At 41.6% G+C, this 20,064-nt stretch overlaps 1 protein-coding gene across 1 annotated transcript in view; it reads right to left on the reverse strand.

Annotated features, from left to right (window-relative positions):
* Positions 1–20,064, reverse strand: part of LOC106587094 (leucine zipper protein 2) — a 169,235-nt gene that overhangs the window by 66,607 nt on the left and 82,564 nt on the right. The window lies entirely within an intron of this gene.

Consider the following 20,064-nt stretch of genomic DNA (forward strand, 5'->3'; position numbering starts at 1 on the left):
CATAACCAATTTTGGTTTGCTGGGTATACTGATAAAAGATTCCATTCGACTTTGTCCATACCCTTTGCGTACTATTTTAGGGGTTTGCGTCTCTTACCTTACTAGCTTACCTATTGATAAAACAGACATGTGGCTCTTGAAAGACAAGCATACACATCAGCCAAGTGAAGTAGAGTTAGGGGACCCAGTGGTTGGAGGAGTAGGGAATAGAGAGTGAAAGCTCAGGAGTGGCAAATAAAGAGCTGAAGAAGAAACTGACAGCTCTGGCCTTTTGGGGATACGGTTAGCCATGTGAGCTCTTCCTCTCTCCTCTCTCTCTTCATCCCTCGCTCTCTCTCTCTCTTTCTCTCTCCCGCTCTCTCTCATCTGTGGTCATAGATAAAGACATTGCAGCTTGCCTACATCTTCCCTAGTGCCAACTGCCGATATCAGATTGAAAATCTATTTTTATTGAACGCAACACCCTCATTTACAAACAAAAATAAATGAATGAATCTTTTGGAAACTTCCTCAAGATCAAGCTGGTCAGCTAGTGGTTTTCAACGCAACCGGTCGTCAATTTTATATCGACATGCTGTTCATCATTGATTGCTTTCAACCCCCCAGAAAAATAATTAATGTTACAAAAACATTAAACATTTCACTTTAACCACTCCCCTAATTTGACATTAATTTAAGGTGGTAAATAGACAATGAAAGCTCTATCTCTACAAGTCACAAGAACATCAAGGGCCCTCTACAATCAAAACCAAGAACCAGGAAGTGTAGGGGAAAAACAACATCCTTCCAACACCACAGAAATGCCTGTAAGACAAACACCCAAATGGCATTGGGCTAGAAGCTCCAGAGGAAAGAGTAGAGCCCCAAGTGCAAGACAATGTTACTTAACATCTGGAGAAAAACAACAACCCGCCACGCAGCTTAATGAGCTTTACTGTAAACCCCTCTGAGAGTGAATTTTGGGGACCAGGTGTGGAAAAATAAATATACTGTGTCATTTCTTTGTGCTTTTGAATGCAACACTGCTGCCCACCATATTCGGCTGAATCTGGGAGGGCTCCCCACCCGTTCGACCTGGGGCCTTGTTCCAAAAGTCTCATGCACCTCATGTCACAAATCCCATCACCGGATCAAGCACAATAACACATAAATCAGTAATAGAAAAGCAGCACCTAAGAAATAAAGAAATAACATGCTGTAATGCATCCTGCACATGAGTTGCCACCGTATGGCATCTGTGAAATCTATCGCAGGCTCACGCAACAGAGAGAGATGGGGAAATCACTCCCTGTCTGCCAGCTTATTCATTACCCAATGGAATTGCCCCATCCGTGGGAGTGAAATGAATAAGACTCGTAATTTGAGGCCCACAGAAACAGAACTAGCTATATCACATGAAGAGTCACAGATAACGGTAAAAAAAAACTTTGCGCATGGTCCGACGTAAATTGTTAACTACTGCCAAAAATGGAGGCAGATTCATAATTATGTCATGACCTTTCCCCGGCACCAGCGTCCTGGCAACCTCGCGGTTTCACGGATCTGTTGGATGAGAGAAAAGTGTGCTAATGAGAATCGGGTTGTCTGACAAACAGTCTTATGATCAGATACGAGGCCGCTGTCCTCAGAATTCTTCTGCCGGTGATCACATAATTAAATATTTTTTAGTTGGGACAGTAAAACACGACCGGCTCGAAATAATGAAAAGTGCCACACGCAACAACAAAAAATGAAGATGAGCTTTCTCCTATATGAAGAGCAGCATCATTTATTGGGGAAGCCTGCATTAACTTCTTGCGGACAAACATTTCTCTAGCCTTGAAATCACAGCAAGTTTCTGAGTTATATGAGGTTGACCCTGCCATGTAAAAGAGAAGTGCTGAGCCGTGGGCCTGGAGAGGGAAAAGTGCTGAGGTCTACAATCAACAGCGAAACAACAGCTCAATAAGGGGAAGGAAGCAAGGCCATGCCACTTTCCCTCTCTACCTAGAGAGCAGCTGCAGAAGCAGCTTGGTCTTCAGTTCAGTTGACAGGGCTGGCCTGTAACCGCTCTATCGTAGCACCGGTTAACAGCTATTGACCCGGGCCTTTTTTTAATAACAGCTAATAGCTTATGAGATCATTCAGGCTCTCTGGGCGACGCCACAGCAGTCAAAATGTGGAAATGATGTGAAGGAGGTGACGGAGTGAAGCCTTCTGTGAGTGTACATAAAAACAGTATGTAGGCCTGTCTCGCTTATACACACCGGTGTAAGTAAAATCAAGACTGTGCACGCTTGTTGCGTGCACAGTTTTCAGTTGCGATTCATACATGTGGCTATGTCCTACTAGAGGGATTAAAGGAGAACCAAAAATAAGTGTAGCTTATTTGATGTGGATACTTTCATCCAGCTACCGTGCGTTGTAGATTGTTGACAAAAAAAAAAAGACAATTAAGTACATCCCTTTTAATCCAACTTTGTAACACAATAAAACTTGAAGAACTACTTTTGCAAGACACTGTACTGTAGCTGGCAATGTTTCATACTAATCAATGACCTATTCACAATTCATAAATCTTTGTTTTAACATAAACAAGGTATTCATTGATATTATTGGATGTACTTGAAAGGATCCTACTCACACCAGACACACCAGTTGTAAGGATGTATGATAATACAAGGAATCTGAATAATAAGGAATTCCCATGGTGGCCCATGTGAGGACAATCTGTAGATAGTATATAAACACAAAACTACACTGAGTGTACAAAACATTAGGAACATCTTCCTAATATTGAGTTGCACCCCCTTTTGCCCTCAGAACAGCCTCAATTTGTCGGGGCGTGGACTCTACAAGGTGTCAAAAGCGTTTCACAGGGATGCTGGCTCATGTTGACTCCAATGCTTCCCACAATTGTGTCAAGTTGGCTGGATGTCCTTTGGGTGGTAGACTATTCTTGATACACATGGGAAACTGTTGAACATGAAAAACCCAGCAGCATTGCAGTTCTAGACACACTCAAACCGGTGCGCCTGGCACCTACTACCATACCCCGTTCAAAGGCACTTAAATCTTTTGTTTTGCCAATTCACCCTCTGAATGGCACACATACACAATCCAAGTCTCAATTGTCTGAAGCATTAGAAATACTTCTTTAAACTGTCTCCTCCCTTTCATCTACACTGACTGAAGTGGATTTAACAAGTGACATCCATAAGGGGATCATAGCTTTCACATGGCTTCACCTGGTCAGTCTATGTCATGGAAAGAGCAGGTATTCCTAATGTTTTGTAATCTCAGTCTTACTGATCATAGACTACTTTCGCATTGTTTCTTAGTAAATATATTTAGAAATGCCTTCATTATGATTTATTAAGCATTGCCCGGTAGCTGGATGGAAGTATCCCCATCAGATAACCCATATTTAAGAACGCACTTTGAAACCAATATTGTGTGGCAAATAAACTGAAGGGGAACATATTTTACGACGAACAAGCTACAAAACCAACAGCAGAAGTTATTTGTAAGTGCTAGCATTTAACCCGTCAAGTATAGAAGGAGTTTATTTGCTGTCATGCAGATTATGAGGAGACAGCGGTTTATGTAGTGCCTCCAAGTTCAGGCTGGATTAATTGTGTCATTAAGAGGGTGCAAATAAATAGTTGTAATAAGGGGGACTGCCCAAGGCTTGTCGAAAAATTCATTTATTTCTCTACCCAAGCGTGACTACCACCCAACACCTGTGACAAAATCAATCTGTCATGTTTACTGACTCTTGTCTTGTATAAACATAGCAGACAGCAGGGAATATTAATTGCGTTGTCAGGCTATTTAGCACAAAATATTCTTTAATTGTTTGGTTTGACGGACATGGTAAAACAACGGGTTTAAAAGAAGCTAATTTGGCATCAGATGTTGGTAAGACAACACCTAAGAATTTTGGACACAGCGTGACACAGTCCAAAAGCGTAATATATCCCTGAAAAATGATAGCTTGCTCATATTTGAAAGTATATTGATCCATGGCATATTCAGTGACAGTATCCAATGCCAGCTAACCGAGTTGTTTGATATGAAATAAAATATCCAATTGTATCTCCCTCCAAGGTCTTGCATGAGATGAATGTTCTCCATTTCATATTGATTTGATTAACTTTGTGATTTATATCTGAAATTAAAGAGTGGGGTGTTCCGAGACTAAACGAGACACTAAAATGTAAATGTGCATGCTTATGAAGAAAAAAACAAATCAGCTTTTTAATTGATGAAAATGATTTAGGAACTTTCAAAGTGGTGTGTTATTTTATGTGTGTGCGTTTTTGTAATGCGATCCACTACCCAATAACTTTGTCAGTGACCTACTATGAACGGGCCTGAAAACGTTCGATTAATTGATTAACAAATTGACTGATACATTTTTCACAGATACAGTCTTCAACAGTATTCTGATGATATTCCGTAATTAAAATGTTATTAGCTGTTCCAAGAAATATGTTGAAAATGTTCAACTATCTTTACCAGGTAGAAATAAGCACATTTTACTTTCATTTGTGTTAACATTGCTGACTAGTTTTTAGAGCAGAGAATGAAATATTTGACCTTTCATTGGGAATGACAAGATTGTAGTGTCAGTTCCATTGGTTGACTTGCCATGGTCTGCGGCCCCCATACAACTGTGACAAGACTAAACGAAACTTGAGCTAGATGGAGTATTCTATTGAGTGAGTCCTAGATGACCTAGTTAAAAAAAAAAATCTTATTTTCCCTTCAAGAGGCCACCCAAATAAGTTCCCTGAGGTAATTCTGTGTGTCTGTGTCTGTGAGTATGTGTGTAAAATCCAGGCTGTATCACATCTGGCCGTGATTGGGAGTCCCATAGGGCGGTGCACAATTGGCCCAGCATCGTCCAGGTTTGGCCGGAGTAGGCCGTCATTGTAAATAAGAATTTGTTCTAAACTGACTTGCCATGTTAAATAAAGGTTACATTAAAAAAATGTCAATCCCCTGACTGAACTGACTTGGCCTGCATCTTCGATGATCAACCGGACCAAATGATCTTAGGGTGGATCTTTGGGGACCAGCACGACCCAAAAATGGCCCCTGATTATCCATGTGTAGGATAAAGATGCATTGCAGATATATGAGACCATTTTCAGTGCCACCCAACCCAAGCTGGTGCATACCAACTGATACAATGGACTTTATTGTGGAGAAGTTTTACAATACACTGAGCAAGGAAGTGAAAGCCCCATATTATCTGAAGTGAACAGGAATCTCTCGCCATATGCTTCTTCTTTCACGCATCAAGGCCAGCTAATTCGTTCATCACTTAAATTGCCTAATATTCTACAGTGTTCAGATTTGAAGACATTGAAATAGAAATACTTAGCATAATAAATTAATAATTCAATAATTTATTGCAGGCATTTACGTGCATAAATGTATGCCAATTACTTCCCTTGATGTTAAACACTCCATCATTCTGTTATTCCCTATGTGAAGACAGTATTATTTTGGGGGTATTAATTTACATACTGTATATGAATAACACAATAGTTATAAATGGATGTAATGACATTTAAAGGACAATTCCACCCCAAAACGATCTTTTGGTATTTGTTTCATTAGTCCATTGTTGATATAGTCCCAAAATGTTTTGCATGTCAGCAATCAAGTTTTCAAGATATGTAACTTTCAATATATAGAAATACAGCCAGCAATTTCTCAAGCAAGAATTTTGCTAGGACTGTCTGGGTGTGGTCTGAGTGGGGAGGGGAAAACTAAAAACTATCTGTTATTGGCAGAGAGGTTTGAAACTCTCTTTCTTATTGGTCTATTAACTATTTTACTGCCTGGTGATGGCACCAGGCAGGCCAAAACTCCATCCCACCAAAAGAGCAGCCTTTTCAAACAGCTTTTACACTAAAATTGCATTATCATAATATTTACAATCTCTCAATATTATTCCAACCTCATAGTGTGGATGGATGTGGCTGTTTCACCATTAAGGATTCCAGGTTTAAGCCTGTCTTAAGGTAAACCAAATGTACTTGCTTGGAGGTGAGAGCTTGTCAGCATTCCGTCTGCTCTCCCCTCGGTCATGCCCACTCTGAATCGTTTTCACAGTAGACGTTCAACATGAAACCATCCTCCCAGCTGTGGCCACGTCTCAAAACGGCATGCTTTATTTAATAACACTTGGCCCGAGCCGTCTAGACGTGCAGCCTGCATTAAAGTGTGATCCGGCGAAGGGGGGGGGGGAAAACCCTAGGAGGTATCGCTTTTTCTGGCAAATTTAATATCCAAACTGTATTTGTGCGCACCATATCACTTCTGTGCCTTTAATAAATACGCCCTAGAACACAAAGAGACAAGGAGCGCCTTGCTCCTTCCCGCCTGATTTACAGACGAGTTGTGACTCACTCTCCCTTCCTGTCATAGCATGCAGAAGCTCTCGACTGGGGCCTATTTTACAACGAGGGTGTTAAAAAGATATCCCTAGATTTGACCAAGGTTGCCAGCTCCAATTAAATCTTTGATATGGAGTGTTTTGAATGCAGCGCCCACCAACATCCAGTTCCTGTAATGGTTTGTGTTGTGAACCCCTGTGCAATTCTTGTGTTCCAATCAAGCTGAATGCCTTTACTCTTCTCTTTGAAAGGCACACCTGCCAAACATCAAAAGCTACAAAGTATCTCTCTATTGAGGCTATAGATAATACACTTCCATTGTGTGGGAGAGAGAGAGAACACCACCTTTTCAGTCAAAGAAAATGTGGGTTGCTGAAAAGGCAGTACACACCTACAAACCAGGCAGAAATGTGTAGGAAGAAAAAGTCATAGTGTGAGTGACATTCAGCCCCGTTCAAAAAAAGAATTCAACATAACATCTTATATTCAGTTGAAATCCTTATATTCAGTTGAAATCCACTGATATTGTTTACTCTTATTCATTTAGAATGCTGTTACGGCCTTGTAAAACATGCGCCATATAGAATAGACTGTGGTATGATTCTTATATACTCTTTCAAATGGTTGTATGATATCAATATCTCTCAGTGTGCCAATGTAGAAAGGAAGCAAACAACAAACAAACGCATATGGACATGCGAGGCTTGCCAGAGCAAGAGTAAATATTTGACTTTGCATGCCTTTCGAGTTAAAGCTCACATCTTTCACTCCTACTAATGGAAAATTGTTTCCTGCTGTCGCAGAATGAAGATAAGTGTGTCCATGAACCCAGATACACAATGGAAAACGGCATAATATGAAATGCGTTATTTGAGAATGGTGGACTGAATGATGGAATGAGTCAAGTCCTAACGTGATTCACTAAACGGGTTGGATAGAGCACTATAACAGAGCATCGGTGTAATAGGCTGTAGTGGTAAGATGGGATAAAAAGGGGATGATGCGAGCAACCAAAGCTCAGACCACATGAGAATTTCTCGGTTAGTAAATAAGTAAAGACTGTATAATCGCCTTAGACACACACCACAATGAGCAGACGTGTTTGGAAGCAGCACTACATCTAGAGAAACAAAAATTCCCCTCCCATGAATTCTGTTTCATTGCAGAGAGAGTGGAATAGCCAGGAAAAATACAATGCATTGTGTTCCTGTCTAATCACATGTAAGTGTGGAATAATGACTGATCAAAGATGTGTTTTGAGACCTACTACATTGCACTGGGGTTTTACAGAATCACTGATCTACAAATCACAATTCTGCACCTCACCTTGCTCAAACTGATCCTCTCAAGCACGCCGGTTATCTATGGCAGTGGTTCTCAAACATCTCCTCGGGGACCCGCAGCCATTCCATGTATTTGATCTATTCTATGTTTTCGACTTGTCAACTAATCATCAAGCCTTTGACTAGGTCAATCAGGTGAGCTAGTTCAGGGCCACAACAACACTGTGAAATGTCTGGGGGTCCCCGAGGACACGTTTGAAAAACAATGATCTATGGGAGCTTTAGTGGCTCTGTGGGTCCGATTCCCCCTTCTGACAAATAAGCGAAGGAAAAAGTGAAGTTGGCAATAGGCAAGCACATGCACCTGATTCACATCAAGGGCAATCAGTAAAGCTTCTGCCCCACTTACAAGTGTAATTCTGAGAGAGAGAGAGAGAGAGAGAGAGAGAGAGAGAGAGAGAGAGAGAGAGAGAGAGAGAGAGAGAGAGAGAGAGAGAGAGAGAGAGAGAGAGAGAGAGAGAGAGAGAGAGAGAGAGAGAGAGAGAGAGAGAAAGAGAGAGAAAGAGAAAGAGAAAGAGAAAGAGGATTTGGAATTGGATGAGACTTGATTACTGGTTAACTACCCTGCTGGTGCTCCATTCAGTTTTGGATGAGGAATCCTCTGGCGGTGGGATGATCAATTTAGAGTAGGCAAGACCCTGTTTGATTCCATTGTTTGGGCACAGGCAAGCTGTCAGTCGGGCCTGTGTCTGGGAGTGCTTTGAGTTTGTTTTCTGTCTCTTATTTGCTACAGTGATTTGCCACTTCACCAACTCCTCAATAAAATCCCCAATCAGGCTTTTCATTAAATTTGTTTGTGTTCTACTGGTCTACTGTGTAGAATACCATAGCAAGGTTAGATGTCTCTTCTCCATACTATCTTGTTACAGGGTTAGATGTCCTTTCTCCACACAACTTGTTACAGGGTTAGATGTCTCTTCTCCATACTATCTTGTTACAGGGTTAGATGTCTCTTCTCCACACTATCTTGTTACAAGGTTAGATGTCCTTTCTCCACACAACTTGTTACAGGGTTAGATGTCTCTTCTCCACACTATCTTGTTACAAGGTTAGATGTCCTTTCTCCACACAACTTGTTACAGGGTTAGATGTCTCTTCTCCACACTATCTTGTTACAGGGTTAGATGTCTCTTCTCCACACTATCTTGTTACAGGGTTAGATGTCCTTTCTCCACACAACTTGTTACAGGGTTAGATGTCTCTTCTCCACACTATCTTGTTACAGGGTTAGATGTCCTTTCTCCACACAACTTGTTACAGGGTTAGATGTCTCTTCTCCACACAACTTGTTACAGGGTTAGATGTCTCTTCTCCACACTATATTGTTACAGGGTTAGATGTCCTTTCTCCACACAACTTGTTACAGGGTTAGATGTCTCTTCTCCACACAACTTGTTACAGGGTTAGATGTCTCTTCTCCACACTATATTGTTACAGGGTTAGATGTCCTTTCTCCACACAACTTGTTACAGGGTTAGATGTCCTTTCTCCACACTATCTTGTTACAGGGTTAGATGTCTTTTCTCCACACTATCTTGTTACAGGGTTAGATGTCCTTTCTCCACACAACTTGTTACAGGGTTAGATGTCTCTTCTCCATACTATCTTGTTACAGGGTTAGATGTCCTTTCTCCACACAACTTGTTACAGGGTTAGATGTCTCTTCTCCACACTATCTTGTTACAGGGTTAGATGTCCTTTCTCCACACAACTTGTTACAGGGTTAGATGTCTCTTCTCCACACTATCTTGTTACAGGGTTAGATGTCCTTTCTCCACACAACTTGTTACAGGGTTAGATGTCCTTTCTCCACACAACTTGTTACAGGGTTAGATGTCTTTTCTCCACACTATCTTGTTACAGGGTTAGATGTCCTTTCTCCACACAACTTGTTACAGGGTTAGATGTCTCTTCTCCATACTATCTTGTTACAGGGTTAGATGTCCTTTCTCCACACAACTTGTTACAGGGTTAGATGTCTCTTCTCCATACTATCTTGTTACAGGGTTAGATGTCCTTTCTCCACACAACTTGTTACAGGGTTAGATGTCTCTTCTCCACACTATCTTGTTACAAGGTTAGATGTCCTTTCTCCACACAACTTGTTACAGGGTTAGATGTCTCTTCTCCACACTATCTTGTTACAGGGTTAGATGTCTCTTCTCCACACTATCTTGTTACAGGGTTAGATGTCCTTTCTCCACACAACTTGTTACAGGGTTAGATGTCTCTTCTCCACACTATCTTGTTACAGGGTTAGATGTCCTTTCTCCACACAACTTGTTACAGGGTTAGATGTCTCTTCTCCACACAACTTGTTACAGGGTTAGATGTCTCTTCTCCACACTATATTGTTACAGGGTTAGATGTCCTTTCTCCACACAACTTGTTACAGGGTTAGATGTCTCTTCTCCACACAACTTGTTACAGGGTTAGATGTCTCTTCTCCACACTATATTGTTACAGGGTTAGATGTCCTTTCTCCACACAACTTGTTACAGGGTTAGATGTCCTTTCTCCACACTATCTTGTTACAGGGTTAGATGTCTTTTCTCCACACTATCTTGTTACAGGGTTAGATGTCCTTTCTCCACACAACTTGTTACAGGGTTAGATGTCTCTTCTCCATACTATCTTGTTACAGGGTTAGATGTCCTTTCTCCACACAACTTGTTACAGGGTTAGATGTCTCTTCTCCACACTATCTTGTTACAGGGTTAGATGTCCTTTCTCCACACAACTTGTTACAGGGTTAGATGTCTCTTCTCCACACTATCTTGTTACAGGGTTAGATGTCCTTTCTCCACACAACTTGTTACAGGGTTAGATGTCCTTTCTCCACACAACTTGTTACAGGGTTAGATGTCTTTTCTCCACACTATCTTGTTACAGGGTTAGATGTCCTTTCTCCACACAACTTGTTACAGGGTTAGATGTCTCTTCTCCATACTATCTTGTTACAGGGTTAGATGTCCTTTCTCCACACAACTTGTTACAGGGTTAGATGTCTCTTCTCCACACTATCTTGTTACAGGGTTAGATGTCCTTTCTCCACACAACTTGTTACAGGGTTAGATGTCTCTTCTCCACACTATCTTGTTACAGGGTTAGATGTCCTTTCTCCACACAACTTGTTACAGGGTTAGATGTCTCTTCTCCACACTATCTTGTTACAAGGTTAGATGTCTCTTCTCCACACTATCTTGGCAGAGTTGCAAGATTAACATTATGAAATGCAAAGTCAAGCATGCAATATGGGGCTTTTCACAAATCGCAGCTTAACTAAGAGGAAATGCTCAGGATGATTGACACACTGAAATGAAACTCTTGACAGGTTTGAAATTGACATTCATACATCAACAAAAAATGTGAAATATGAAAATCAGGGAGTAGTGAGCTGCGACGAGACACTATACATTACTGTTATGAAGAAAAAATGAGGTTATATTACATTGATATGTGATAAAAATTGCTGTTCAGCAGTGACCCAACCCCTCAAACAAACCACATCTTTAATACCTGCCCTACTCATGTTTTTCTTATAACTTCAAGTATTCCAAGAGATTGCTATTTTACATGCTCAGAATACAGCATATTCTGCCACCAGTTTTTAAGCAGCTGTGTGACTGTTGTGTAGTTTCTCTTTTACATTGCATGGAATGTGACCTAACAGGAATTAAAGCCAAAAACAACAATAGATACAGTACCAGTCAAAAGTCTGGCCACACCAATTCATTCAAGGGTTTTTCTTTATTTTTACTATTTTCTACATTGTAGAATAACAGTGAACACATCAAAGCTAAATTCAGCAAAAAAAGAAACTCACTGTCAACTGCGTTTATTTTCAGCAAACTTAACGTGTAAATATTTGTATGAACATAACAAGATTCAACAACTAAGACATAAACTGAACAAGTTCCACAGACATGTGACTAACATAAATGGAATAATGTGTCCCTGAACAAAGCGGGGGTCAAAATCAAAAGTAACAGTCAGTATCTGGTGTGGCCACCAGCTGCATTAAGTACTGCAGTGCATCTCCTCCTCATGGACTGCACCAGATTTGCCAGTTCTTGCTGTGAGATGTTACCACACTCTTCCACCAAGGCACCTGCAAGTTCCCGGATATTTCTGGGGGGAATGGCCCTAGCCCTCACCCTCCGATCCAACAGGTCCAAGACGTACACAATGGGATTGAGATCTGGGCTCTTTGCTGGCCATGGCAGAACACTGACATTCCAGTCTTGCAGGAAATCACGCACAGAACGAGCAGGTGGCATTGTCATGCTGGAGGGTCATGTCAGGATGAGCCTGCAGGAAGGGTACCACATGAGGGAGGAGGATGTCTTCCCTGTAACGCACAGCGTTGAGATTGCCTGCGATGACAACAAGCTCAGTCCGATGATGCTGTGACACATCGCCCCAGACCATGACGGACCGTCCACCTCCAAATCGATCCCGCTCCAGAGTACAGGCCTCAGTGTAACGCTCATTCCTTTGACGATAAACGCAAATCTGACCATCACTCCAGTGAGACAAAACCGCGACTCGTCAGTGAAGAGCACTTTTTGCCAGTCCTGTCTGGTCCAGCAACGGTGGGTTTGTGCCCATAGGCGACGTTGTTGCCAGTGATGTCTGGTGAGGACCTGCCTTACAACAGGCCTACAAGCCCTCAGTCCAGCCTCTCTCAGCCTATTGCGCAGTCTGAGCACTGATGGAGGGATTGTGCGTTCCTGGTGTAACTCGGGCAGTTGTTGTTGCCATCCTGTACCTGTCACGCAGGTGTGATGTTCGGATGTACCGATCCTGTGCAGGTGTTGTTACACATGGTATGCCACTGCGAGGATGATCAGCTGTCTGCCCTGTCTCCCTGTAGTGCTGTCTTAGGCGTCTCACAGTACGGATATGGCAATTTATTGCCCTGGCCACATCTGCAGTCCTCATGCCTCCTTGCAGCATGCCTAAGGCACGTTCACGCAGATGAGCAGGGACCCTGGGCATCTTTCTTTTGGTGTTTTTCAGAGTCAGTAGAAAGGCCTCTTTAGTGTTCTAAGTTTTCATAACTGTGACCTTAATTGCCCACCGTCTGTAAGCTGTTAGTGTCTTAACGACTGTTCCATAGGTGCATGTTCATTAATTGTTTATGGTTCATTGAACAAGCATGGGAAACAGTGTTTAAACCCTTTACAATGAAGATCTGTGAAGTTATTTGGATTTTTACGAATTATCTTTGAAAGACAGGGTCCTGAAAAAGGGATGTTTCTTTTTTTGCTGAGTTTATGAAATAACACATAAGGAATCATGTAGTAATCAAAATATATGTCATATTTTAGATTCTTGAAAGTAGCCACCCTTTGACTTGATGACAGCTTTGCACACTTTTGGCATTCTCTCAACCAGCTTCACCTGGAATGTTTTTCCAACAGTCTTGAAGGAGTTCCCACATATGCTGAGCACTTGTTGGCTGCTTTTCCTTCACTCTGCGGTCCAACTCATCCCAAACCATCTCAATTTGGTTGAGGTCGGGGGATTGTGGAGGCCAGGTCATCTGACGCAGCACTCCATCACTGACCTTCTTGGTCAAATAGCCCTTACACAGCCTGGAGGTGTGTTGGGTCATTGTCCTGTTGAAAAACAATGATAGTCCCACTAAGCGCAAACCAGATGGGATGGCGTATCGCTGCAGAATGCTGTGTTAACCATGCTGGTTAAGTGTGTCTTGAATTCTAAATAAATCACTGACAATGTCACCAGCAAAGCACCCCCACACCATCACACCTCCTTTACCATGCTTCACGGGGGGGAACCACACATGCGGAATTCATCTGTTCACCTACTCTGCTTCTCACAAAGACACAGTGGTTGGAACCAAAAATCTCAAATTTGGACTCATCAGACCAAAGGACAGATTTCCACCAGTCTAATGTCCATTGCTCGTGTTTCTTGGCCCAAGCAAGTCTCTTCTTAGTATTGGTGTCCTTTAGTCATGGTTTCTTTGCAGTAATTCTACCATAAAGGCCTGATTCACTTAGTCTCCTCTGAACAGTTGATGTTGAGATATGTCTGTTACTTGAACTCTGTGAAATATTTCTTTGGACTGCAATTTCTGAGGCTGGTAACTCTGATGAACTTATCCTCTGCAGCAGAGGTAACTCTGGGTCTTCCTTTCCTGTGGCGGTCCTCATGGGAGCCAGTTTCATCAAAGTGCTTGATGGCTTTTGCGACTGCACTTGAAGAAACTTTCAAAGTTCTTCACATTATCTGCATTGACTGACCTTCATGTCTTAAAGTTATGATGGACTATCGTTTCCCTTTGCTTATTTGAGCTGTTCTTGCCATAATATGGACTTGGTCTTTTACCAAATAGGGCTATCTTCTGTATACCACCCCTACCTTGTCACAACACAACTGATTGGCTCAAACGCATTAAGAAGGAAATAAATCCCACAAATGAACTTTTAACAAGGCACACCTGTTAATTGAAACGCATTCCAGGTGACTACCTCATGAAGCTGGTTGAGAGAATGCCAAGAGTGTTCAAAGCTGTCATCAAGGCAAAGGGTGGCTACTTTGAATAATATCAAATATCAAATATATTTTGATTTGTTTAAAACTTTTCTGGTTACTACATGATTCCATATGTGTTTTTTCATAATTCTGATGTCTTCACAACTATTTTACAATGTACAAAATAGTACAAATAAAGAAAAACCCTGCAATGAGTAGGTGTGTCCAAAATTTTGACTGGTCTTGTCCATTGATTAGTCTGGTCTGACAATTTCTAGTTGAATACAGATGTTTTGGGCATCGATGTCAATTTCTGTCAGATAACTTTTTTTTCTGTCATACATTTTCTCCAGGAATACGTCAATCCTAACCCCATCCTTCACCTCAACAACCACAAACTTGAATTCATTATCATAAACCTTACAATGATGAAAATAAGATGAAATTGCAGGGTTTGATCAAATTGTCAAATATGGCATACTCAGTGCTTTCAAAACGTCAATATGAGACGTTGGTCTGTCCAAATACTTCACATTTATCTGACCTTCGCCCAAAATGTCTGAATGTAATGAAAAAGGTATCACACCAAAAAGCTATTTTATTTTTTCCTCTATAGCCCATCAAAGTCAGTTCAGCCTGGAACATAAAACAAACCAAAATTGAAAGATTCACAACATTCTTCTTAAATAATTCCAATTGCTTAATTTTGAACGGCATAGAAACTCTGACTACACTAGCACAGACTGTACCATGTCTAGACATACAGTCTGACCGTACCATGTCTAGACATACAGTCTGACCGTACCATGTCTAGACATGCAGTCTGACATACATTTGATTCATTTATTGGCTGATGCGTTGCTTTTTGTTTCACAACATTGATTCCTTGTTAACATGAATCCAAACACGTAACAGTGTAACAACACAGTCATTTTATTCTAAAATCTAGTTAATAGATTTAATAAGAACCTGGACAATAGGAAAAAGTCACATCCTATCTGCATGACATTTTTATAACAAAAGACACAGACATACTCTTCCAGCGCCACAAAACATCAAGCCCCAGGCGTGTTTTGATTTTACACCACGCTGTAAACATCCTTAATTAAATAGATGAAGGAATCCATACACCCATAGAGTGGAAGTGCCCATTATGTTTTCAAAGTAAAGGAAAGATATAACCCCTCAATTGAATTACAGTTCTACAAACTCCTTGCATCCTGAGAATCAACATTTATAAACAGTGGTATGCCAAGTGTAGAATTGCAAAAGCTTTCGATCTTGCTGAGAAACCTGGTTTTGATGTCTCTCATGTATAGCTGGTGTATTATCACAATAAAGAGAACCAACCATCTGGGAAGTTTACATTAGAGGAGATGTTTGCATTTGAGTGACTCACATTTTTTGTTTATTTTTGCTGTATGGGATTCATCTTGCCTTGGTGAGTCCTCCTTCTGGTGCAGCAGCAATGCAGCAGCAATGCAGCACCCACATTTTATTTACGCCAGATAGATACCAATAACAAGAGTCTTTGTTTCATTTCAAAGAGCATCGAAACATTCAGAATCAATCCAAATTAATTACACTCGGGCACCTGCATTGACAACTGCATGGGGTCCTGGCTGACGAGAGAGATGACAACGGGCAGCAATCTGACAGAAGCATCCAAGTCAAAAGAATGACCTCTCGATTTAGCTGTGCGAAGCAGGCTAAAATGTAGCTGTAGGTTGCTCCACACTCCCTCACAAAGCAATTTTCCAAGGACCAAATCCACTTGCGCCCAGTCAAGCGTTCATGAAAACTGGCTAATGCGTTGTTACCTTGCGCCAACCTGGGCTAACCTGTTGGCAAAATTAATTGGATTTCCACATCGAGTTAAAGAAAGGCATTACCATTGGGGGAGTAGGGTATTGACAGGGCTCAACATTGATGTTTGTTCTCTTGTCCGGGACAAGTAAAAAAAAATGTTTTGGGCCAAACAGAATATATATTTACTTTGATCAGAATTGGATCAGTGTCCTCTGGATGGAGAGTTTTGTGCACTGTTCTCCCAATTTATGCAGAGCGCATCGGAGTAGAATTGTATTGCATTAACAGGCATGGGAGGTCCTTTTCAATTACCTTCTGAGATCAAAGTGCAGAGCCATGTGAAGCCTTGTGTGCACATTTGCTGATATTCCTTGCTAGTTTGTGAATTGTTTGCCCAATTAAAGCACATTTTTGGTCAGCAAAAAGGGTTCGTACGGTCATGAATATCCTGGAAAACTCATGTGTGAATCACATGCTTGTGTGCCAGTGCGTGTGGGCCTGAGGAGCGAGAGAGACATTGCAGCAGCAGGTAGCCTATAATAATGATAGGCAACAGACAATTAGATTTCAAAACATACTGTGTTGCCTGGTTAGTTATCTCGGTAGTTAACTTTTAAGCTATTAGCATATACACTGAATACAAATATAAATGCAACACGCAACAATTTCAAAGATTTTACTGAGTTACAGTTCATATAAGGAAATCAGTAAATTGAAATAAATTCATTAGGCCCTAATTTATGGACTGTTGGTCACAGATACTTTCAAAATGTTAGGGGTGCGGATCAGAAAACCAGTCAGTATCTGGTGTGACTACCATTTGCTCAGTACTTAATTTGTAAATTGGGAGGTGCCTGAACAAAAAGTGAGCGCGAGAGTGGAGTGACCTGGGGAGTTCTGAGGTACCGGAACGCATGAGGGGGAAAAAAATCACCTTTATAATAAAGCATTACATGCATATCATAACATTTACGTAGTGGCATTAAGCAGTAGAGTAGAGGCACTTATAGGAGTTGCACACATGGGGAAACATTTTAGTAGCCTATGGTCTGGCAAAAATGTTGGCCATTTCATGCAATTCTACATCATTTTAAATTAACATTTTTTAATACCGCACACATGATCGAAATGGCAGGTTACTTTGACACTGACAAACTGAGAATCTGAGATCAATAAAAACGGCCTTGTCTTGAGTCCATCAATGACCTAGGTCTAGATGTGTGGAAAAACATATTGTAGGCTACAATATGAGGAGGAAATTATAGTCCTAAAAATGCTTTCCAGTTGCACTCTGTCACCCAATGATGCACAGCTCACTCGCTGGTGATGGCCGATGCGCTTGTGCCAAAAGCCTATCTCTCTCTCTCTCTTTTTTGTAAAACAATATTTGGAAGTTGATCAAAAGTTTGGTAGTCTACAGCCTAGTCTTCTCTTTTCAGCAGGAGCCATTTGCTTTCCAACCTATGTTTTCCCTTGATTGCATTTTAAATATTGCGAAAGGCCTGTTTTGTCTGCGTGCTGTTTTTTCACTGACAGATTTGCCACGCATTCCCGACTGTAGGCTATTCCTTGTTATTAGGCTACAATCCACAGCTCTGTCATTAAATTATAAGCCTTCTCATGGCATAGTAGGCTATTCTGAATTATTGAATTTATTTCTGAAGAGACAGCAGTAATTCTATAACTTTGGCAAATGTATTTCAATTTATCAGGGGTGCTGCAGTTCCTTCAGAACCCTTGGCGCGGCTATGATTCTACAAGTACATAAATGATGAAGCGCAACGCTGGAGAGATGAGAGTTGCAGGCTCATGTCTATCAGAGCAGAGAGGGGTCATAGGAAGTGAATCTCATTCTAATTATGTGAGACATACTGCCACAATTGTCACACAGCCACTTGTTGGTCTCAAACATAGGTTACAATGTTACGCAAACCATAAACCCAGGCCCGCCCAACCCAAATCAACTCTTAGAATATTAGGCCCGGGCTGAAAATCTACTTTTCATTTGACATTTTTTTGTGGGGAAAGGAAAATTAACTAAGAGGCAACTCGAATGAACTTTGATCGCTTTTACTATACATTATATTTTATGCCAGGAGAGGTAGCGGATCCAACCAAATAGGTTCCGTAACAAAAGTGCGGGATCCTGTTCCGACAGGAACACTGGCCTCATGCAGGGTGACATATCTCCTTTGCGTAGAGTTAATCAGGCTGTTGATTGTGCCCTGTGGAATGTTGAACGGCACGACAATGGGCCTCAGGATCGCGTCACGGTATCTCTATGTATTCAAATTGCCATCGATAAAATGCAATTGTGCTCGTTGTCCATAGCTTATGCCTGCCCATAACATAACCCCAGCGCCACCATGGGACACTCTGTTCACAACGTTGACATCAGCAAACCACTCGCCCACATGACACTATACATGCCGTCTGCCATCTGCCTGGTACAATTGAGCATTTTCCCACTGAAGGCGTTTATGATGCCTGCAATCAAGTCAAGACCCTGGTGAGGACGACGAGCACGCAGATGAGCTTCCATGAGACGGTTTCTGATAGTCTGTGCAGAAATGATTTTGTTGTGCAAACAATTCCATCAGCTGTCCGGGTGGCTGGTCTTAGACAATCCCACTGGTGAAGAAGCTGGATGTGGAGGTCCTGGGCTGGCGTGGTTAAAACTTGGTCTGCGGTTGTGAGGCCGGTTGGACGTACTGCCAAATTCTACTGAACGTTCAGTTCTCTGTCAACAGCTCTGGTGGACGTTCCTCCAGTCAGCATGCCAATTGCACACTCTCTCAAAACTTGAGACATCTGTGGATTTGTGTTGTGTGACAAAACTTCACATTTTAGAGTGGCCTTTTGTCGTCCCCAGCACAAGGTGCATCTGTGTAATGATCATGCTGTTTAATCAGCTTTGTGATATGCCACACCTGTCAGGTGGAGGTGAGAAATACATCTGACACTGTGGGAGAGTTGGGATTCCCCTCTATTCATCATTGACCATGTCATTCTGATATTAAAAATATTCTTAGAATAGCAAATAACTCACATGCTGTCAATAGATCTCCCGGAAACATCAACATTTTTAGCCATACGAGGTTATGGATATTTTTAACTAGGCAAGTCAGTTAAGAACAAATACTTATTTACAATGACGGCCTACCAAAAACGAAAAAGCCTCCTTCGGGGACAGGGGCTGGGATTAAAAATAAAAGTAAAAATAAATCAAATAAAAATATAGGACAAAACACACATCACGACAAGAGAGACAACACTACATAAAGAGAGACCTAAGACAACAACATAGCATGGCAGCAACACATGACAACACAGGATGGTAGCAACACAACGTGACAACAACATTGTAGCAACACAACATGGCAGCAGCACAACATGGTACAAGCATTATTGGGCACAGACAACAGCACAAAGAGCAAGAAGATAGAGACAACAATACATCACGCAAAGCAGCCACAACTGTCAGTAAGAGTGTCCATGATCGAGTCTTTGAATTAAGAAATTGAGATAAAACTGTCCAGTTTGAGTGTTTGTTGCAACTCATTCCAGTCGCTAGCTGCAGCGAACTGAAAAGAGGAGCGACTCAGGGATGTGTGTACTTTGGGGACCTTTAACAGAATGTGACTGGCAGAACGGGTGTTGTATGTGGAGGATGAGAGCCGCAGTAGATATCTCAGATAGGGAGGAGTGAGGCCTAAGAGGGTTTTATAAATAAGCATCAACCAGTGGGTCTTGCGACGGGTATAGAGAGATTACCAGTTTTCAGAAGAGTATAGAGTGCAGTGATGTGTCCTATAAGGAGCATTGGTGGCAAATCTGATGGCCGAATGGTAAAGAACATCTATCCGCTCGAGAGCACCCATACCCGCTGATCTATAAATTACGTCTCTGTAATCTAGCATGGGTAGGATGGTCATCTGAATCAGGGTTAGTTTGGCAGCTGGGGTGAAAGAGGAGCGATTACGATAGAGGAAACCAAGTCTAGATTTAACTTT

Source organism: Salmo salar, chromosome 26 (genome assembly GCF_965601325.2).
Source record: "Salmo salar chromosome 26, fSalSal1, whole genome shotgun sequence".
NCBI classification, from domain to species: domain Eukaryota; kingdom Metazoa; phylum Chordata; class Actinopteri; order Salmoniformes; family Salmonidae; genus Salmo; species Salmo salar.